The sequence below is a fragment of the Dermochelys coriacea genome, chromosome 3 (genome assembly GCF_009764565.3).
Source record: "Dermochelys coriacea isolate rDerCor1 chromosome 3, rDerCor1.pri.v4, whole genome shotgun sequence".
NCBI classification, from domain to species: Eukaryota; Metazoa; Chordata; order Testudines; family Dermochelyidae; genus Dermochelys; species Dermochelys coriacea.
The window spans coordinates 30,513,570-30,537,718 of record NC_050070.1 but is presented as its reverse complement, the minus strand read 5'-3'; the positions used below and the strand labels follow the sequence as shown (position 1 = coordinate 30,537,718).

General features: G+C 42.3%; 1 protein-coding gene across 4 annotated transcripts in view; it reads left to right on the top strand.

The window, feature by feature from the left end:
• The window catches only part of HPCAL1 (hippocalcin like 1), a 118,878-nt gene that overhangs the window by 56,464 nt on the left and 38,265 nt on the right, over positions 1–24,149 (top strand). The window lies entirely within an intron of this gene.

Here is a 24,149-nt window from a genome sequence, read left to right as displayed (position 1 = left end):
GCTGGAGCCACTGGCTCCAGCTCTCCCTCAGGCACCTCCCTGAGCAGCTTTCCTCCTCCCCTGCCCCCCTTCTTTACTTTACTTTCCTCTCCCCCAGGTAACAGTCCTGAGGCAGCTGGAGCATCCACTGCGTAACAGCCGCTGAGAGCAGTCACGGCTCGGCAGCCCCAGGAGCTGGTGTTGCTGGCCTCACTCTTCTCCTCCTCCCCACTCCTCCCGAGCAATGCCCCCTCTCCCTGGTCCTTCCCCAGAAGCACACCGGGGGCAGCAAGAGCAGCTGCTGCTCAGCAGCCCCCGCCGCTGGTGCTGCTGGGCCTGCCCCTGCCCCCCAGTAATGGCCCCACAGGGCACCCCCTCCAACAGCGGTCACCCCCGCCCCCTCAAGATTTAGTCAGGGGGTATTTATAGTATGTCATGGAGAGGTCACAGGCTGTGAAATTTTGTTTATTGCCCGTGACCTGTCAATGACTTTTACTAAAAATACCCATGACTAAATCATAGTCTTAGATATTAGGTGTGTCTGACTATTGCACCCTGAAGATGGGGAAAGAGTATGAGTGTCATTGTTTTATAAATGTGGAATAAGATGCCCCAATTGCTTTCTTTTTAATAGAATCACAGTTTTACCTCTCTTTCAGTAGGTGCTTTAGTTAGAGCCAAGACACTTCTCTTGTCTTTGGTCTACTGCTTTGGAAGTTGGTGGAAAAACGTATTTGTTGGTCGTAGGGTTTAAGAGCTTGAAGAGACATTATATTCAATGATGTGCATCTCAGTCTGGCATTTCCTTGACTCTTGCAGTTTGTTCTGTGATCGCGTTTTCCTGTGTTTTCCTGAATGCAAATTAGTTACATTTGTAGCTCACAAATGGAAACATTAACTATATATATTCAGAACCATGGACTTGTTCATTAGTTAATCTGAAGAAATGTGTTGGAACATGAGTGATTGGGGAATGCAGTGTGAAGTGACCAAACATGCTGTGGTTTATTTTAGAATATTGCAGGGAGGGTTACCTTATGTTGAGCCTGAAATAGAAGTAGAAGATTCCAAAGAAAAAATGATGTACTTATCATCCCTTTAGGAGAGAGTACTTGTGCATCCCTTTTGGTGCACCCTGACTGATGAAGACTTAGTTTGAGGAAGTAAATCGCTTGGGTAAACACAAACCGTGTCTGTCTATTGTAGTTGGGCAGTAAATCTCCATGCGAGTTCCATGCTTTCTCATAAACACCACCCCCATGCACATGACATTAACAGGAGTGTTCCACAGGAAGTGGCTCTTATCTAGTCAGAAGGTAAGCTGGCAGTCTTCCTCGGGAGTCCATTTTGGGCACATGCTGGATGCATAGAAATGGATTGTCCATAACCACGTCAAGCCTCTTAGTAGTCTGGGATTTGAACAGATCTCCTTATGAGTGCAAATTCATAGTCCTATTTTTAGATCATACTTTGGCATTTTGTTAGCAGACTAATGGAATGCTGAAGAATTGCTTCAATGTTTGTTTTAAAGCAGCAAAACCGTATTGGAGCAGAAATTCTCATTCTCTTGATACTTCTAAAATATGATTGAAAGCCAAGATTTTAAAGATTCTTAAACTAGTTTGCCCAGAGCCCCTCTGCCCCAGGAGGGAATCCAAGCTGGTGCCTTTGTAGCAGGGCCAGTCCCCTGTGGAATGCTGCTGCAAATTGGAAACAAATGTGTCAATAAAAAGTATTAATATTCTGTACTGTACTGAATTACATTCAGCTACTTAATTTATAAGAATTTATTTTATAATTCGGTTCCTTCTGATTTTCATCAGGAACCATCTGTCAATTTAGAGTCTTGATTAGCTGACAAGTATCATTTTGCTATATTTTGACCTCTGAAATAAATGAAGCTGGAAGATGTTTCCCTCCTCTCCCTCCCACATGACGTAAACCAGGGTGGGAACTGATCACTTCCATTTTTAGCTCCCAGCCTGTTACAAATTGCCTTCATATTTCTGCAGATATGCTTCAGGTTCGCTAAGTTAGTGGAAGGAGAGATGCATCTGTTAAAAGACTCTGGGTTAGCTTCAAGTCCTGCATAGCCTTCTGGGAGCACTGGAAAGAGGGATCCATTGTCATTGCATGTGCTTCTTTTGAGAGCTCTCCTGTGTTCACTGCGTCTGCAGGTGCCTGTGAAGCCTTCCCCGAGGGAAGCAAGTTGGTTTGAGTGGGTAGCGCACTGTATGCTGGCATCCCTTCCAGCTAATGGAGATATGAATTTCAGGTGGTGAGGAATCCTACTCAGACCAAATAGCAAGCAGAGCTGGAAGCTGGATCACTGCTAAAGGTTCTTGTTTCATAAGGAGAAAAGCAGATCTCCCAAACTACAGTAGTAGGCAAAGTAGCAAATTAAACCTGAAGATTGTATCAACAGTCTTACTCTTCTAGGGATTCAGACACTTGCCATGCTCAAGAGGAAAATCGTTTCCTAATCAAAGAAACGATTGATAGTATTTTCCATACTCCTTAAATAGAAGTTGTGTATGCCTTTGTGAATAGCTTTGTTTGATGTGTAAGTGCTGGAATTATTAATATTGATATGGGAAACCGCCAAACACTAATTTAACCATAAATTTCCTAAAGGCCAAATGATATTTATACAATTGCTCTAAACATGCCTAAAAGGCCTATCTAATAATGAATTTACTACATCAAAACAGTAACAAAACACTTCTATAAGTATTTCATCAAACTGGCTAAACCCAGGGTGCTTAGACTCGTATTGATCAGCTCCAGTGTGGTCAGGCAGGTATTAGCAATGAACCCTTTTAGAATTTACTTTTTATACCATCTAACTAACAAGTGATGTCCTTACCAGTGACTGACTTCAGCTAAAAACCAATCTGACACAGTTCACCCTTCTGACGCAGATTCATTCCTTCTGGCCTTAGAACTTATTATTTTCAAGGCCTTCTTTCTACTTGCTAGTTAAGGTCTTTCGTTATAACACATACATATTTCCTTAACCAAACTTAAGAGAATGTTAATTCTTTCATTTTATACTTATCCCACAGTAAGTGCATGTAATATGCATAAAAGACATTGGATTGACAGACCTTTCATTCAGGTCTTCTGTCCAAGAAGGAACGCAGTGAAAGGATTCTTGTTTTGTTCCAGGTAGGAACCTGCAGAGATGAAAAGGTCAGTTTCTACCTCCATGTAGTATTTGGCTTCACTGCTGAGACTACCACTGAGTGCCAGTTGTGTCTGTGATGTTCATCTCTAATGTTGAATGGGCATTGGAGAGTAGCTCATAAAATACAGACAAGGCGATTGGTCAGAATTGAAACTGTATTGTAGTACTATTTTGTGGAATGTCTCCAGCGTAGCAGAGGACCTAATGCTGTGCTACCCAGTGTCTTATTGCTGCTAAATACTCATTTTTTGTACTACACTCAGTAAAAGTGGTTACTAGGATTTTCATTTGTATTATGACCAAACCCCTTAGCCTCACAAATAGGGTTTATAAGCTACACAGCTCCATAGATACAAGAAAAATCTAATGAAGATGAGGAAAAACAACTGTGTTGTCTGCCTACATTGGGATGTGAGCACCTGTTCACACTAGGATAAAAGGTATTTTTAACAATAGGATAGATGAGTCAAGTTGTATTTTAACATGCAATAGTTGGTCAAGGTGAGCCCTTGGCTCCTTCTTAGGCTACAATGCAACCGGCTAGTATATTTTTAAAATGCAGCTTACCCTATTTACGTAAGGATTTTAAAGTGTGTTAGCTAACCTGTTTTAAAAATGCACCTTTTTATGCTAGTGTGGACAGACCTGAGGGTTTGCCTAGAATAGGACTTTTACCCTGGATAACCAGCTACTTCAGCTTCCAGCTGTCTCTGTCTCTACATTCCACACAAAGATGGACTACAAGCCATCAGGAACAGTATCCCCGATAATGTCACGGCTGAACTTTGTGACTTTGTCCTCACCCGTAACTATTTCACATTTGGGGACAATGTATACCTTCAAATCGGCGGCACTGCGATGGATACCCGCATGGCCCCACAGTATGCCAACATTTTTATGGCTGACTTAGAACAACGCTTCCTCAGCTCTCGTCCCCTAATGCCCCTACTCTACTTGCGCTACATTGATGCCATCTTCATCATCTGGACCCATGGAAAAGAAGCCCTTGAGGAATTCCACCATGATTTCAACAATTTCCATCCCACCATCAACCTTAGCCTGGACCAGTCCACACAAGAGATCCACTTCCTGGACACTACGGTGCTAATAAGCGATGGTCACATAAACTCCACCCTATATCGGAAACCTACTGACCACTATTCCTACCTACATGCCTCTAGCTTTCATCCAGGTTACACCACGTGATCCATTGTCTACAGCCAAGCTCTATGATACAACTGCATTTGCTCCAACCCCTCAGACAGAGACAAACACCTACAAGATCTCTATCATGCATTCCTACAACTACAATACCCACCTGCAAAAAGAAAAGGAGTACTTGTGGCACCTTAGAGACGAACAAATTTATTAGAGCATAAGCTTTCGTGAGCTACAGCTCACTTCATCGGATGCATTTGGTGGTAAAAACAGAGGAGAGATTTATATACACACACACACACACACACACACACACACACACACACACACACACACACACAAAGAGAGAGAACATGAAACAATGGGTTTATCATACACACTGTAAAGAGTGATCACTTAAGATAAGCCATCACCAGCAGCGGGGGGGGGAAAGGAGGAAAACCTTTCATGGTGACAAGCAAGGTAAACTAATTCCAGCAGTTAACAAGAATATCAGAGGAACAGTGGGGGGTGGGGTGGGGGAAATAGTTTTACTTTGTGTAATGACTCATCCATTTCCAGTCTCTATTCAAGCCTAAGTTAATTGTATGCAGTTTGCAAATTAATTCCAATTCAGCAGTCTCTCGTTGGAATCTGTTTTTGAAGCTTTTTTGTTGAAGGATAGCCACTCTTAGGTCTGTAATCGAGTGACCAGAGAGATTGAAGTGTTCTCCAACTGGTTTTTGAATGTTATAATTCTTGACGTCTGATTTGTGTCCATTCATTCTTGGTGTTTGTGACCATCGCTTATTAGCACCGTAGTGTCCAGGAAGTGGATCTCAGCCTGGACCAGTCCACACAAGAGGTTGATGGTGGGATGGAAATTGTTGAAATCATGGTGGAATTCCTCAAGAGCTTCTTTTCCATGGGTCCAGATGATGATGTCATCAATGTAGCGCAAGTAGAATAGGGGCATTAGAGGCCGAGAGCTGAGGAAGCGTTCTAAGTCAGCCATAAAAATGTTGGCATACTGTGGGGCCATGCGGGTACCCATCGCAGTGCTGCTGATTTGAAGGTATACATTGTCCCCAAATGTGAAATAGTTATGGGTGAGGACAAAGTCACAAAGTTCAGCAACCAGGTAAGCCGTGACAGTATCGGGGATACTGTTCCTGACGGCTTGTAGTCCATCTTTGTGTGGAATGTTTGGTGTAGAGGGCTTCTACATCCATAGTGGCTAGGATGGTGTTTTTAGGAAGATCACCAATGGACCGTAGTTTCCTCAGGAAGTCAGTGGTGTCTCGAAGATAGCTGGGAGTGCTGGTAACGAAGGGCCTGAGGAGGGAGTCTACATAGCCAGACAATCCTGCTGTCAGGGTGCCAATGCCTGAGATGATGGGGCGTCCAGGATTTCCAGGTTTATGGATCTTGGGTAGCAGATAGAATACCCCAGGTCGGGGTTCTAGGGGTGTGTCTGTGCGGATTTGTTCTTGTGCTTTTTCAGGGAGTTTCTTGAGCAAATGCTGTAGTTTCTTTTGGTAACTCTCAGTGGGATCAGAGGGTAATGGCTTGTAGAAAGTGGTGTTGGAGAGCTGCCTAGTAGCCTCTTGTTCATACTCCGACCTATTCATGTTGATGACAGCACCTCCTTTGTCAGCCTTTTTGATTATGATGTCAGTTGTTTCTGAGGCTGTGGATGGCACTGTGTTCTGCGTGGCTGAGGTTATGGGGTAAGCGATGCTGCTTTTCCACAATTTCAGCTCGTGACCGCTATTCCTACCTACATGCCTCTAGCTTTCATCCAGATCATACCACTCGATCCATTGTCTACGGTCAAGCTCTACGATATAACCGCATTTGCTCCAACCCCTCAGACAGAGACAAACACCTACAAGATCTCTATCATGCATTCCTACAACTACAATACCCACCTGCTGAAGTGAAGAAACAGATTGACAGAGCCAGAAGAGTACCCAGAAGTCACCTACTACAGGACAGGCCAAAAAGAAAATAGAACGCCACTAGCCATCACCTTCAGCCCCCAACTAAAACCTCTCCAATGCACCATCAAGGATCTACAACCTGTCCTGAAGGACGACCCATCGCTCTCACAGATCTTGGGAGACAGGCCAGTCCTTGCTTACAGACGGCCCCCCAATCTGAAGCAAATACTCACCAGCAACCCCACACCACACAACAGAACCACTAACCCAGGAACCTATCCTTGCAACAAAGCCCGTTGCCAACTCTGTCCACATATCTATTCAGGGGACAGCTTCATAGGGCCTAATCACATCAGCCACACTATCAGAGGCTCGTTCACCTGCGCATCTACCAATGTGATATATGCCATCATGTGCCAGCAATGCTCCTCTGCCATGTACATTGGTCAAACTGGACAGTCTCTACGTAAAAGAATAAATAGACACATTTCAGACATCAAGAATTATAACATTCAAAAACCAGTCGGAGAACACTTCAATCTCTCTGGTCACTCGATTACAGACCTGAGGGTGGCTATACTTCAACAAAAAAGCTTCAAAAACAGACTCCAACGAGAGACTGCTGAATTGGAATTAATTTGCAAACTGGATACAATTAACTTAGGCTTGAATAGAGACTGGGAATGGATGAGTCATTACACAACGTAAAACTATTTCCCCATGTTATTTCTCCCACCCCCCACTGTTCCTCAGATGTTCTTGTTAACTGCTGGAAATAGCCTACTTTGCTTGTCATCATGAAAGGTCCCCCCCCCCCCGTCTCTACAGGTTCTCATATTGCCGTCCATCCCCATAGTGCTGGAGACAGGGTTTCTGTGTGTCTAAAAGCTATATATCAGCATTCTTCCCTTGCACAATTCTATAATGACACAGCTAAATTTATTCTTTTAAAAGCAAAAACCAGTAGCTATATGCCAAAAAATCAATGTGGATGCCATTTTAAGGTTGCAATTTTTAATGTCAAGATTGTCTTGGGGTGACATTTTTATTATGATTCTCATAGCAATGATAACTTGCCCACACTGCCAAAGTAGCATATTTATTATCTTAGGTGTTAATGCATACCTTCAACTAACTTGAAAGAGCATAGCCATTAAAGGAGATGGGACAAGGATACTATGAGGCTGGCTGTTGCAAAACTTTACAGTATTTGCAATAATCTGCCATAAAGATGGTCTCGTGATTAATTAGCCTTAGTTCCTAGGTTGTCTGAAATATTCATGCCTGTTCTACTAATGACCTCTTCTGACACTGGTTTTCAGTTTAAACAGAATTTAATACAGTTTGGATTACTGCAGAAAGGATTTGTTTTACTTGTGCTCACTGCAACAAGTGGCTGAAAAGGGAATATTTTAAGTCTGTACCATATATGTCCTGAACATGTAGTAGTTATGCAAATTCTGCCAACAAATTGACATATCGGATAAACTTCTTTGCCACTTGAAAGATTTACTGCAAAAATCTTGCTGCGTTAGGAGTAAAGAAATGCCAAAATTCTAAACCAACAAACTTTCAGGAAGTCTTGGGCACTTGGCAATGAGCTGTCTTGGGACTTCCCTTTGTTTTAACTTTGAAATGTCAAACCAGAAGTTCCCATGAAGGCGACACACACACTCGCATCCGGCAAGTCATGCAGCTGACTCCTGAGTTTGTCTAGGACAAACAGACTGGTAAAGTTTCCAAAATCTGACAGTTTCTTTCTGCCTATACATCTAAAAATGTATCTTGAGCACTCCACTTCCATCTTGACTACTACAGCCACCTCCTCTGTGATGCATCTTGTCCTGATCCATTGAAAATGTGGCTGCTAGGATCATTTTTTTTTTTCCTGTTGCTCTGACCCCACAGCCTCTTCTCTTTGGAAGTCTTCATTGTTTCAACATATCAAGTTCAAGCTTTTTGCCCTCCTCTTCAGCACCTCAGACGGCTCGGCTCTGCTCCTTCCTACTCATCTTATCTTGTCTCTTACTTGACACACACATAGACTCTGGAACTCATTGCCACATGCAGTCATTGCCACCAAAAATTTATCAAAGGTCAGAAAAAGATTGGTCATTTATATGGATGATAAGAATATCCAGAGTTATAGTTAATGATGGTTGAAATTTTTGAAGGCATATTAAACCATCTCTGTTAGAGATCAGAATGAGACCTAAAAATATGAAGGGCAGACATCTGCCTACCATGGGGTTCTTATTCCATCTTTCAAAGCATCTGGTTCTGGCCAGTGTCAGAGACAGGATACTGAACTAGTTGGACTTGAGATCTGATCTAGTATGGCAATTCCTATGTTCCATGCTCCCTGCCTTCTATCCTGCAATTGATGCCAGCCTGTTTGATCTACCTTTTTGTGAGCTTGTCCTACAGTCATCTGTGCTTTTTCATGCTGCCCCTTATACGTGGAACATCCTCCTTGAATTAACCCTTAAGGCATCTACCCTTTCTCCTCCAAATCCCTATGCAAGACCCACATCTGACACCTGCAACAACTCTGCAGATGTTTGGTCATGCATCAGTGGGGGACAGCTGATCTTTATGTTTAAAAAACATAAACAAAAAAAGTACCTTCAGGAACATTCAGGTTCTGTAGATGGTCATACAGTCTAATTATTATTAATCTCTTCCCTTCTCTTCTTGTCTCTAGACTGTAAACTGTTTTACAGGACCCAGGACTTTCTGTTACTCTGTATGTACAATACCTTGCACAATTGACAATCAGATCCTGACTGGGGCCTCCAAGCACTGCCGCCATATAAACAAGACTCCCTCTTCTTGTTCCCCTACACTACATTTCAGTGTGGTATAATCTAACCTCTGTGGGGGAGAGGATACATCATCAGTCCAACCCAATGCCATCATTCAGGCTCAGTGTAATGAAACAATCTGCAGTGCTCTAACTGAATGTAAAACTTAATTATATTTAGCATATGTTGTGAATCTTCTTTTCAGTAGGGGAGACGGGAAACCTGAGCTAAGGCCTTAAAGCATCCACTGTTTTTGCTAAATATGTACATTAGTACATTTCCTTTTCATGCCTTCTCTTTAAGGCTAGCCGTGTTTTTTGTGCAGTTCATACTACAGCAGATGCAAATGGCTCAGCTGTAAGAATAAGCAGCAGCTTTTTTATTATTATTTTCAGTGTAGCCTGCTGTTTCTGGAGGGAAGCCAAGTGACGTGTTTTCACAATACTTCATAAAGTAATGATCTATGCATCTCATACCTTTGCTTGATAGGCTCATTTTTCATCAATGCAGGGATCTTGAGAGGCTTTTTACCAGTGCTTGGTGTAGGGTCTTCTCTTCTTCCCCCACCCCTCCCCAATTCTTAAGATGTTGGAAGAGCTTTAAGTATAAAAACCAGTATACGTTGGGGGAGGAGGGATGTGTGAGTGAAATAAGTGGGTTTGTGTGTAGTTTTGTTTTTACTTTTCAAAATTCTAAAAATAAATTCTTTGTTACTCTCCAGCCCTTGCCTCTGCTTCCTGGAGCAGACACACAGTAGACAGCCTCTCAGCTAGAGCCGTGGTGAGACTGTCATAACTGGGGGAACTTTCCTCCTGCCTTCCATCCAGCTCCGGCTGATGGTAGGTTTTGAGTGGAGCTGGCTACAGCATGCTTCCAGCTGCTCCCCTTGTGTGACCATCTCTCTAACTTTACTTCCATGCCCAGGGGGGAGAGAAGTGACTTTTCTCTCTGCCTACCTGGCTTGGGGAGCCCCAGCAGGAATATGGGGAATGATTGGTTGTATCTGCTTCTAAACCACTACCATTCTCCCCTCCAAAGCCAGCTGGTCCCTAGAATGTGATGGTGCTCCTTAGATGTCCTGGTTCTGCTTGCTCCTTTGTAAGCCCCACCATGAGAGATGAGGAGCTAGGCTGCCCTTCCTCCCACTGCTCTGAGTCTTGAAATGGGGTTGTCCAGTGAAGAGGCAGACTCATCTGGCCATTCCCCCTCTCCCTCACTTCTGGGTGGGGGTGCCAGATGGGAAATGGCAAAAGCACATTGCTTTTTCCTGGGGGTGGATTGGGAGGTATCTTCCCAGCCCCCTCTCCCTACCCCACCCCCCCAGCCTTTGCAGCAAATCGGCAGCGGTGATCTGGCCTCCCAAAGCTGGAGGATTGGGGGATAGCTCCTTCCCTGTGACAGGTCTCAGCAAAGACACTGCTCTACTTCCCAGTGTCACTAGCACAGTAACTTCAGCTCCCACTTCTAACCAGGAGGTAGAGACAGGGACTGTAGATTAACAAAGAAGATCTAGAAATAAAGGGTGCAGAAGTTTGTTTGGGCTTTTACCCTGCAATTCTGTGGCACCATTGATCATTTATATTTGCATTGCATATATACTGTATGAATATGTTTGTAGATATCACATATGTAGTGTGTATACTAGAATGAGTGAGTGTATATATAAAAAACCCCAGAAAAACACCACAAGCTCACAGGGCTTTTTGGAGCTGATCATTCACGAGTCAGCGAATTTTATACCACTTATTAGTCCAGGCAGAACCTGGCCACTTCACCTTGAATGGTCTCTTACAACATGTTAACTCCTTATGCTAAACAATCTGTTCCACCTTGCATTTAGCTGCAACACAGAGCCTCAGACCTCTGTGTAAAATCAAAAGCTTATCTCTTTCACCAATAGAATTTAGTCCAATAAAAGATATTGCCTCACACACCATATCTCTGTGATTTATTCAGACTTTCCAAAGGCCTTAAATAGATTCCTGTACCTACTAAAGAAGTTAAGTAGCTTTGGGATGAGAGGCAAAATCTTGTCATGGATCAAAAACTGGTGAACGTACAGAAAACAAAGAGTAGGATTAAATTGTTAACTTTCATTATGGCAAAAAGCTAATGGGGCCCTGCAGGTTCCATACTGGATCCTGTGTTTAATATATTAATGATCTAGAAAAGGGGGTGAGTAGTGAGGTAGCAAATTTTCAGTTGCTGCAAAATTATTTGTTAGTCAGGACTGGAGAGGACTGTGAGGAACTACATGCAAAAGGGCTCCCCACATCAGCTTGAATTCTGGAAGAAGGAAATAAAGATAGTGGCTAAGAAAATGTTTCATCTTTTTTTTTTTTTTTTTTTTTTTCCTCCTGTTTGGACTCTGACAAGGCCAGAGCTACAAACCAGTGTCAACCTGGGTTAGCCCTAAAAGACATTCAGAGCTGACTGATTACTACAACTCTGTCAGCTTTTAAAACCATGAACTGTGATTCATTTGTGTATATAAGTATGCTTGCTTTGACCTTGTAAATAACCCTCTCATTTTTTCCCCCCTAGTTAATAAATCCTTAGTTAGTTTTACTATAGGATTGGCTATAAGCATTGTCTTTGGTGTGAGTTCTGAGGTACAAAGTGACCTGGGGTAAGTGACTGGTCTCTTAGGACTGGATGCAACCTGAATCTTTTGTGATCTTTGGTGTATAACTACCATCACTAAGTCCAGCTGACCTGGATATGCCCAAGGGGACTGTCTGTGACTCCATGGTAAGGTTTTTATAGTGCTTCAGGAGTTCACATTTGTTACTGGGTTGGTGAAATCTAGTTATAAAACATACAATCAGTTTGGGATGTCTGCTCTGCTTTATGACAATCTGCGTTGAGGTTGACACTCACAGTTGTGAACCACTCCAGACAACGCGATACTTGAATCTTTGGATAAGTGGCCATATTAAAGAAATTAATGTTGTAAGAGCTTGCAAACTTAAGTCCTGCCAACGTGTGCCTGAAATCCACTTCCCAACAGAAAGCCCTTCGTGGCCACAAGTGTGCTGATTCATCCAAAAGACAGTGGGTGAAATCCTGGCCCCATTAATTTCACTGGGACCTGTATGTCACCCAGCACTTTCAACAGCACAAGTACAGTACTTGCCAACACTATGTTGGGGCATTTGGTCTGGTACTGACTTGCAGGAAAAATTGCCATGTAATAAACCCCATCATCACTTTCTTCAGCAATATGTGCTTTCCCTGAGGGTGGGGGACATCTCCCATCCACATGCTAGCCAGACACAGTCCTGCTTAATTTGTGAATCCAGTGATGACAAGATCAGAGTCTAAGGTGGCAACATGGATGCAGATCGTTTTCCTTTCATGGTATTGCATATGATAAAGGATTTCATTACTTTAAAAAAAGTAGGTTATTAATCCCCTTGTTTCTCTTATAAAACACTGGATGCAAGAATACTGAAAATAGCTTAGCATAGTTAGTGAAGAACAATGAACCTAGTGTAAATGTTGCACTTTAAGACTATAATTGCTTCACGCATGGAATACAATGTATGAAGCCAAGACCACAGACACTTGTTGTGCTTGTACAAGTTATAGAATTGATTGAAGCAGTTTTATTTATTAAGCACAGGTTTCAGAGTAGCAGCCGTGTTAGTCTGTATTCGCAAAAAGAAAAGGAGTACTTGTGGCACCTTAGAGACTAACAAATTTATTAGAGCATAAGCTTTCGTGAGCTACAGCTCACTTCATCGGATGAAGTGAGCTGTAGCTCACGAAAGCTTATGCTCTAATAAATTTGTTAGTCTCTAAGGTGCCACAAGTACTCCTTTTCTTTTATTTATTAAGGTTCTTGTTCAGATTTTAGTTAATCTAGCAGTTGCCTTTAACTTTTCTGGCAAGTGTTTTTAGATTCACTAAAGTAATAGCTCCTAGCTCTGTTGGTTATTGGTCTAATTAAAATATGTTAAAGGGTTATTGAACAGCTCTGTTAAAAATTGTTGGAGAGATTAATTTTAGCTGCTGCATGATGAATCTTTTTCAGTATTACTTCCATGAATGAGATTGCCAGTGTGCATTTCAGCAATTATCACAGTAAGAACATTGAAGGAAATTTGTGTGCAGGAAACAAGTTAGCAGAAATGTCAAATTACATTTGAAATACAAACTATTAATATGTTGTAATGTTTAATATTATCAGTGTCCAAAAGTCACTGGGCACTTTCAGAACAAACCTAAAAAATCAGTGGGAAAAATAAATCACAGAGAAAACAAGAAAAACCCATTTTCCTCACCCTCAGTCCAATTAACACACACACTCAGCAAGCATAAAATTTGAAAGTAAACCATTTTGAGCTTTGCCCTGACAGATAGCACAGATGAGCTCTGTTGTGTGTGTGGGGGGGGATTCCAGAGACCTAGGTTTTGACTCTGCATTTAGCAACAACCTGATCTCATCACTGTGCATGATAATTACACACAAGGTACCAGTAGCAAGACCCTGTGAATAGGACTTCACTTTCAAGCTTATTCTTGCAAGATGACTGATTCCAGCAAAAGCTCTTTATGAGCTTTCCAAAGCTCACACATTAGCTGCTGCTCAGAAACTGACTGTAGAGCTTTTCCTGCCCTTTTACCCTACAGTTTCTTAGTTACGTAACTGACTTAAGCATAACATTGCATCAGAGGCCTTGCTTTTCTTAACAGGTCTTAAGCATTTTTTCTTTCATCAAATTACTGTTGGAAAGCTTCATGCGTGTGCATGTATTTGTGATTCTAAGGGATACACTCAATTTACAGGTTTCAGAGTAGCAGCCGTGTTAGTCTGTATTCACAAAAAGAAAAGGAGTACTTGTGCCACAAGTACTCCTTTTCTTTTAGTCAATTTATATTTGGCCCAACATTTATATTTTTGTAAAAGTTTTATAAAATATAAACACAAGGAAAATGTTTCCACATCTTATTAAATTACATTGAAAATCATCACTAATACATTTTTAAGAATACCCTTGTAGCATTTGAAAACCCAGAAATTGCTTCAGTCATCCTGAAAGTGAAACAGTTTTTTTAATTTTTGTATTTATTTATTTATGAAGTTGAGAGAAATGCAGAGTAAGCAGAGCATAACTAATGAAAATCTAAGATTGATTTTTTACTACTTTACTTTTATTAAAAGTTTTTACTTTTAATGCTTTAAGAGGGTGCTAGTAACACATTTGTTTATAACATGGATTTTAAATTAATAGTGTCACCTTTAAATTTAGTATTCGATTTTAAAAAGTTTTTGGGGAAATGCCTTTTCAAATATTGGAGCCTGGTTTATCTGTGTGTATGGCCTTCCCATTGACTGATGTTTGGGAGATTTCTGTAAAAGCAAGCACTAGACAGATTTTTCTTGTATGTTTACATCACACAGATAATCAGTTGTGTCTCTGTTAGGGTCTGGTCCTGCCTTTGTTTACCTTACAAGGCTGTGGAGAGGATCAATTTGTGTTTGCATAACTCTTTGAAAAACATTCAGCCCCAAATAAATGCTAAATGCTACTAGATACCAGCAGAAAAAATTCCCATTAACTGTCTGCATATCTGATGGCAGGATTTGGCCCTTAAAAACACAAAGCATTTGTAATTTCTTGTGGGGATAAACTGTTGACATTTTTTCCCTTTTTCAAGATAATCTTTCAGCTAAATTAGAATTCAGAGGAAACCTGTTTCCTTTGTGTTTGCTAGGCTACACTATGTACCTACCCTCTCCTTTCTTCTCACATACACGCATGACGCATCGCTGCCAACTCACGGAGCACTGACCTGCAGAGGAATCATCTGCCTGACCATCCTGCAGGGTTGAAGGTCGCATTCTGTGCTGTTAAGGACTTTAGAATAGTAATATTTATGTAGAATTTTTCATCAGTGGGTCTTAGTGATTTACAAACATTAATTAAGCCTCGTGACCATGGTGAAGTAGATGATACAACCATTTGACAGAGAGAAAGGAAGGATGGTTTTGTGCTTAAAACACTGGATTAGGACTCAGGAGACCTGTATTCAATTCCTGGCTCTGTCATAGGCTTCCTAGGTGACCTTGGGAAAGTCACTGAATCTCTCTGTGTGTCAGTTCCCATCTGTACAGTGGGGATAATACTTTTCTCTCACACTTTTTTGACTGTCTTGTGTGGTTTAGATTATAAATTCCATCAGGCAGGGACTCTTACTATCTGTACAGCGCTTAGCACAATGGGTCCCCGATCTGTGTTTTGGTTTTTCTGTACAACTGTAATACAAATAACGATAATATGGACTGGGAAACTGAAAGTTTGAATGAGTTGTTCCATGGCGCACACTTGAATCAGGAGCATTGCTGCCAGACCGTTATTCTAACCCGCTGATCAATTTTCCATTCAAATTCTAGGAAAGAAATTACAACTTGGTAAGGTTTTTTTTTTTTTTGTTTTGGTTGGTTTTTTTTTCCAGGTAGATGTGGCCTGTCATAAATATAAAAGGAAGGATAACCACCTTTCTGTATACAGTGTTATAAAATCCCTCCTGGCCAGAGGCAAAATCCTTTCACCTGTTAAGGGTTAAGAGGCTAAAGTAACCCCGCTGGCACCTGCCCAAAAAGGCCAATGAGGAGACAAGATTCTTTCAAATCTGGAGGAGGGGACAAAGGGTTTTGTCTGTCTGTGTGATACCTTTGCCAGGAACAGATCAAGGATGCAAGCCTTCTGACTCCTGTAAAGTTAGTAAGTAATCTAGCTAGAAAATGCGTTAGATTTTCTTTTGTTTAATGGCTTGTAAAATTTGCTGTTCTGGAGGGAATGTGTATTCCTGGGTTTGTGTTTTTCTTTTGTAACTTAAGGTTTTGCCTAGATTCTATGTTTTGATTACCTTGTAAAGTATTTACCATCCTGGTTTTACAGAGGTGATTTTTTTTGCCTTTTCTTTAAATAAAATTCTTCTTTTAAGAACCTGATTGATTTTTCATTGTTCTTAAGATCCAAGGGTTTGGGTCTGTGTTCACCTGTACCAATTGGTGAGGATATTATTATCATGCCTTCCCCAGGAAAGTGGGTATAAGGCTTGGGGGAATATTTTGGGAGAAGACGTCTCCAAGTGGTCTCTTTTTATATTCTTTGTTTAAATCGCTTGGTGGTGGCAGCATACTGTTAAAGGACAAGGCAAAGTTTGTAGTTTGGGGAAGTTTTTAATCTAAGCTAGTAAGAATAAACTTAGGGGATCTTTCATGCAGGTCCCCACATCTGTACCCTAGAGTTCAGAGTGGGGAAGGAACCTAGACATGGCCTCTTAAGCAAAGAAATGAGAGAGGATGATGCTGGCTGTATATTATGCAGCTGTGTGTAATCATGATTGTTGAAAGTTACTGATTTAAAATATGGTGATGGTGTACGAGTGTGTGTTTCATTTGCTTTCAACTGACCGAAAGCAGCAGCCTCAGATACAGTAAATAAATTACTAGAGGGTAATATCAAGAAATTGGACATAAAGTAGTATTTATATAAATAATGACTGCTGCTGCATAATTCTGTTAAGGGCTGCAATCTTTGCCTACAATGAAAAAAGTCTGCTACTTCTGGAAGCCCCTGTGGCTTAGTAATACAAGCCTGTAGGAAATTTGCAATCTTAATCCTTTCCAGTAGCTAAGGAGAACTATTTCTATCAAGCAATAAATACATTTTCTGTGGGGAAAAGTAGATAAAGATGCGTGCGTACATGTACACAAAACTTACAGGAACACTAGTGAAGCAAATACCTGTTTGGGAGTTTTTGTGTATATAGATCAGTAACTGCTTCTTTAAATGCTCATCTTCGTAAAATCAATTGGATAGCACTGCGTGTGTGTAGATCAACAGGTTTGTTTGCTTCTAGCTCTCTTTGGGCTGAGCTGCATCTGTGCTGAGCCCTGTTGTGTTAACTCCATGTAGAATTGTTACTGCGAAATCTGAGTGAATTAAAATGATCCAAGTCTGAGTCTTTCCAGTGCTTTGCTTTGCAACTTTCTCCATCTGGATCTTTTATCTCTTCTCTTTCCCCCCCCCCCCCCGCACACTTCCACACTCCCATATAGCTCTATCTCATAGTGATATACCCATCATAAGGTCCAGGCAGGTTTGTCTATCTTCTGAGCAGCTTTGTCAATTGTGGTGAGAGCCCCTCTGACACAGAGAAGCTGTAGAACACACTAGGTTTTGAACAGAGCAGCCAGGTGAGTGCAGAGATGCAGTTGTGAGGTTCAGCAGAGCTGTTGCAGTCATACTATAGGGGATAGGGCAGGTTGATGCTCGGAGAGGGGAATGTCAATAAGTCCCCCCCCCCCCCCCCAAGAAAAACCCAACTATGTGTGTGCTTTTTTTTCTCAACCCCAGCTCACCCATTCCGAAGAAGTATAATGTGTGGGCTGCTCACTGAATTCTGCATCCAGGAAAGGTGACCTGTGGCACTGTTGCATTCTTAGAGAGCCATGTACTATCTTTTTTTTTTTAATGATATTGTTAGTAATCCTTTTCTTGATTGTTTTGGAGGTTACCATTTTCTTAGTTGACTCCAGATGGACCTTCCTTTTTGCTGCGGCTGTTCCGTCAGTACTGCCAAGTCTCTGATCTTCTCTTCAGAAAAACAGCACAACAGAGACTTTAAAATATGTATAATGTAAATATACTGTGACAAAGCTCTGTCCTTGCCTCCGTGGGTCCCGCATTTCCTGACGGATTTCGCTAGCCTCAGAGGCTCACTGTGACCCTCCACGTAACCCTTCTTTCTCTAGGGACAAGGGTCGCAGTCTTATGAGCCATTTTCATCATAAGGCAGCGAGGGAGGTGAGGAGAAGTTATCCTTCCTTGCACAGTCTGTCTCCCAGTTTCAGTGATTAAACAGGGGGCAAAGGTGTGGGGGAGGAGCCCGGGCCCACCCTCTACTCCGGACTCCAGCCCAGGGACCCTAATAGTATCAGCTATGGTAGCTGACCTTTTAAAAATATGACATGTACAATTCCCTGGGCTACTTCCCCTACAGCAGCCCTCATTTCCTCAAGCTCCACTTCACCCTTACCTCAGGGCCTCCTTCATTGTGCCTGATATGGTGTGTACTACTCAGCCTCTCCAACCGCACAACTTCTTCCCACACCTCATGACATGCACCCCCACCTGACAGATTGGGAGGCTTTTAACTAGTTTCAGCCAGCCCCTGATTGGCTTCAGGTGTCCCAATCAACCTAGCCTTCTCCCTGCCTTCTGGAAAGTTCTTAATTGGCCCCAGATGTCTTAACTGACCTGGAGCAGCTTCATTTCACTTAACTTGGTACCAGGGATTTGTTTAGCCTGGAGCTAATATATCTATCTCCCACCACACTCCTGTCCCTGTTATTTCATTAGTTGTCCCCTGAAATTAATTGGAATCTAGGTCCTGTGGATCCCCCTTCTAGGCTGGGGGGATCCTTTAGCTGTGGACGGGCTTCGCCTGCCCACTTCCTGGATCCCAAAAGGACTACTTTTCTATAGCCATCTGGCCTTACCCTGTCACAGTACATACACAAGGAGCTCCTCTTACTGTAACTATGTTATAACTGGCCCTTCAGTAGGACTTGTATATTAGAGTGACTCTGGTCTCTCCATAGGTCAGGTTGTGGTTAGTTTTCTGCTTTAAGCCTGAGCGTTTTGATTATATAACCCACACCACGTTACCCCCAGTTTGTCCAACAGCAGTGAAGTGGAGACGTGTGGTCCTCTGTCAGAGGACTGTTTGGGTCGGAGAAAAGGAAGTTTGAGGATTATTGGGCAAATGCATTTATGAGATCGGAGTTTGAAATACAAAAGATTTTTTATGTTAGTGTAACACTGAAAGACCCCAGTCATTGATGGGCGGGATTGAATCTGGGACCTCTGGAGCTTAATGCATGAACCTCTACCGCATGAGCTAAAAGCCTGCTGGCTGTTAGCTAAGGCTGTAGAGCAGACTCATTTTCTCTCTCTCTAAGGCCTGGTCTACACTACTCGTGTGGGGGGCGGGGATCGATCTATGATGCGCAACTTCAGCTGCGAGAATAGTGTAGCTGACATTGACGTATCTTAGATCGACTTAGAATCACTTATTTCGCATCCTCGCGACGTGGGATTGATGGCCGCCACTCCCCGTTGACTCCGCTTCCGCCTCGCTGTGGTGGAGTTCCGGAGTTGATGGCAAAGTGATCAAGGATTGATTTATCGCGTCTACACTAGACGTGATAAATCGATCCCCAATAGATCAATCACTACCTGCCAATCAGGCGAGTAGTGTAGACATGGCCTAAGTGGTCTTGGTGCCACTAGATGGGACAGAACACCACACCCAGGAGGTGTGTGGATTACATCAGCACAATTGTTCTAGCACATTTTTAAAAGGTGTTCTCTCCAATAGCTCAGCTTAGAAGCTTTGTATATAGGCCCTCCGCTCGGATAGAATGGAGTTCTCAACCTTTTTCTTTCTGAGCCCCCCACTCCACCCCAGTGTGCTATAAAAACTCCACGGCTCACTTGTGCCACAACTGTTTTTCTGCATATAAAATCCAGGACCAGCATTGGGGGAAGCAAGCAGGACAACTACCTGGGGCCCCACACCACAGGGGACCCCCATGAAGCTAAGTTGCTCAGGCTTCAGCTTGAGCCCGGGGTGGCAGGGCTCGGGGCCCTAGGCTTCAGCCCCATTAGATGAGGCTTCGGTTTTCTGCCCTGGGCCCCAGCAAGTCTAATGCCAGCCCTGCTTGGGGGACCCCCTGAAACCTGCTTACAACCCCCCGGAACTCTGATTAAAAACCACTGCCATAGAGAACTGCTCCGAAACATACCTTCACCTGGTTCTCAAGGTATGATTGGAGCCTTGGTTGGTTCTGCCTTTCCCAGTAAGAACTAATGCCTCTGAGTATTTTTGGAAAGACTAGGTAGTTACTTTTTTAAAAAAAAAAATTAAGTGTTCCAAAGTTTAGAACCTCCAGAAAGATTGCAGTGTCTCGTGTGTACTTTGCAAAAACTGTGCAGTCTGATGAAGGCATTTACAGGCATGCTAAAGTGGTTGTGCAATGGGAAGGGTTCTGACCACAAGAATGGAGGGGGGGGTCGGGTTGAATCAGACCCCAAGATGGGTATTGTGCAGAGGCTCCTGCCAACCTTAGAATTCCTACAGAGGATCCTCTGGTGGCTTTCACATTACTGCTTTCAAAATATAGAGACCATATGTTATAAGCAAGCATGTGTCTGTATATTACAAAAAATAATAACTTAGCTTATTACAACCAGAAGAATTTTAAAAATCCAATGTTTTCACTGCTCTTCATTGTTTTTATTTATTTATATTACAGCAGTTTCTAGATGCCCCAGTTGGAATCAGGGCCCCATTGTGCTGGGCACTGTACACACACATAGTGAGACAATCCCTACTCCAAAGAGCTTACAGTCTGAATAGACATAGAAAGGTGAAATGACTTGCCCAAGGTCACGCAGCAGGCTGAGGATAGTGCTGGAAATAGAACGCAGGTTCTTGTCTCCCAGTCCAGCGCCCTATCACCTAGACCAGTGTGTCCCAAACTTTTTTGGCCACGGAACGCTTTTTAGCCTATTATGGAACACTTATAATATTATTTTGTAGTCATTTGGTTTTCAGATAAAAAAATTGCGTTATTTATGCACAAATTTATTTTATAAAACAGAGCAAAAATACAAATTTAAAATAACTTGAACTAACAATTTCTAACTGGAAAGCATGTATAAAGTAGTACAAAGATCAAGTGCAAGAGTCAAAATTTAAAACAGTGTTCCACTTTAAAAAAACTGTTTTGATATATACACACACACCAAACAAATCAGATTTTTACTAGGAAAATCTATTTTTATAAACAGAAATACAAATTTGGATTTAATGGGGATTGGTTTTTCTATCACATATTCACTTAATATTAGGAATAATGCTGGAAAGTTGAATCCTCATGTCAGGTGCAGCATCTAGTCTATTCCTATATTTGGTTTTTGTTGCAGTATAATACGAAAATCCCATCTCACACAATTAAGTTGTAGTAAAAGGAAGGAGCACTCAAACTGCATGTTTAGCCACATTAGGGTACTCTTCTATTAGGCTGCTCCAAAAATTATTCAGCGGAAGATCCTTAATCTTTTGTTTCCAATCAGAATCAGAAATTAGGTCAATTAGGCTTTCATAATTGTGCACAGTAAAGCCGACCGGTTTGGCTGTAATTCGAAACTGATTTCGAACCCAAGCATTATCATCGGTAGTTATAGGAAAGTATTTTAATAGAGACTTGTAAATCACGTAAGTTCTGTAAAATGGTGGTGGAAACTTCTTCGTGGACTGTAGAATTTATTTCAGTCAGAAATTCATGTATTGTAGGGAAGCAGTTGAAGTTGTTCTGTTCTACAGACTATGCCCAGAATTCCAGTTTCTTTTTTAATGACAAAACTTTATCCATTGTAGTAAAAATGGTCACATTCTTTCCTTGAAGCGACAGATTAATTTCATTTAATTTTGCAAAAATATCAGCAAGATGCGCATGTCTCATTAGCCACAAGGAATTTTTGACAGTCATTAAATTTTCGTACTGAATTTTCTGAAGTGAAGAATACCAGTAGTTCAGTACGAAGTTCAAAAAGCCTCTCAAGCATTTTTCCTCTGGATAGCCACCTCACTTCCGTATGTAAAAGAAGCATTTTGTGCTGACTGCCCATTTCCTCGCATAAAATTTTAAATAATCTGGATTGAAGTGGTCGAGATTTGACAAAATTGATGATTTGTACTGCTTCATCAAGCACAATTTTCAGATATGCTGGTATTTTTTAACTGCAATTTTTAACTGCATTGTCTATGTAGAACACAATGGCTCTTAGTGCTTTCTGGTGCCACACTTATGATTTGCATTACAGCTCCCTTAATTTTCCCGATCGTTGCCCGAGCCCTGTCAGTATATATATCAATACATTTTCCCCAATTAATTTCATGTGTTCTGATAAAATTGTTGATGCAGTTGAATATTTCTTCTCCAGTTGTGTAGCTTTGGAGAGAGTCACAAAAGAGCAGGTCCTCTTCAATAGTATTATTAAATCTATATCGGACAAATACTAGTAGCACAGCAAGTCCTGAAACGTCAGTGGACTCCTCTAGCTGCAATGAACACTCCTGGCAAATTTTCAGTTGGCAAACTAGTTCTTTTTCTATGTCATCGGCAAGATCTTTAATACGGTGTGCAACAGTATTATTTGACAACTGTACGGCATCAATTTTTTTTACCAGACTGCTCGCTCAACATGCACGTTACAATGTCTTTCACGCAAGGCTTGATAAACTTTTCTCCAATACTGTGAGCTTCTCTGGCAAGCGCTATAAGGTAACTTACTCAATAAGGTGCCTCTGTTGCACTTTCATTGTCTGTTTTAGCAATTTTAATCATGAAGAGTTTACAATTTCCAAGTGAGTCATGCTGCCTCTTGAAAAAACTTATATTTTTGTCTTGTATTCAGCATGCTTGGTTTCTAAATGCCTACGAAGTTTAGTAGGAGCCAATGAACTGTTTGCTAGTATTTTGTTGTACACGACGCACTGCGCATCAGGAACATCTTTATTTCCAACACACGTAAAACCAAAAGACAAATAACTTTCATCATACTTTTGTTTCGGTCTTTTAACACCTGCTGCTTCTTGTTTTTTGGTATACTTCAGTGGAAATTCTTTCACCTTGGATAACTCACTAGTACTAACAGATTTTTTGGCAACAAAAGACTGTGATTGTTCATCCTCACTTTGAAGTGTCACAATATTTTGCTCGTTTATTTCGGTCACAGTGGAGTACCAGAAAAACTTGCTTTTCATTTAAAAGTTCCTTTAGCCACAAATCCATGGTGATGAGGTTTAGTAACAATATTTAGAAATACTGATTTTTTGTCCAATTTTGTTTGTCACAAACATTTATATTGTTTCGAGTGAAGCTAGTTTAGTTGTGCTTATCACACAGACGGTAACGGCCCACCGGTTTGAACCTGTTGCGTGAATGTTATATTCAACATGGTGTAAAGAGAATGGTGTGTGCATACCGCTGCAGTTTGCACATCCTCGAGCGGAAGGGGTACAACATCACTAACTGAAACGTGCCCGAAAGGGGTAGACGCAGAGGTGAAAGTAAGCCAATAAGCCCGTTCACCGTACTGGGACAGCCTGGCTTCCCCGGGGGCAATTTAAAGAGCTTGGGGCTCCAGCCACTGCCCCAGCCACTACCCCGCTGCTGGAGCCCTGGGGTAGTGGCTGCGGGGCTCCAGCTATTTAAAGGGCCCGGGGATCCCCTGCTTCTACCGCCCTGGCCCTTTAAATAGCCACTGGAGCCCTGCCGCCGCTACTCCAGGGCTCTGGGGGGGCTATTTAAAGGACCAGGGTGGTAGAAGCAGGGGAGCTGCAGGCCCTTTAAATAGCCCCCAGAGCCCTGGGGTAGCAGGGGCTCCAGGGGCTATTTAAAGGGCCGGGGCTCCAGCCTCTGCCGCCCTGGTCCTTTAAATAGCCGCTGGAGCCCCGCTGCTTCCCCAGGACTCCAGCAGCTAATTAAAGGACCTGGGCAGTAGAAGCAGGGGAGCCCCGGACCCTTTAAAGAGCCCCGGGTTGCTGCTGCTACCCTGGTGGGGGGGGGCATTTACCTTACAGGGTGGGCCAGGGCTGGCCCTGACCCCCTCAGCCCCGCTCCTTCCGGGGGCCAGAGCTGGCCCCAGCATACCGGTAAGTCACACGACTTACTTTCACCCTGGGTAGATGTCAACATGCTTGCATGCTGCATTCTCTTTACGCCATGATATTCACAGAACGCCTATTCACATCGTGCGGAACACCAGTGTTCCGTGGAACGCAGTTTGGGAAACGCTGACCTAGACTGCATTTCTGGCATGTGTCTGAGCTTGAACCATGAAAATCAGTGAAGTCGGTTTCATTCTTGTTTACAGTTTGTTTCATAAATGCTTGCTCTTTCAAAATCTAAATTTTGGCACCAAGTTTGTGTCCCTCTAAAGTTCTAAATGTGATGATTCTGGGAGGAAGCAAAATATTTTTGTCTGGATTGAATCAATATTAATATTTGAA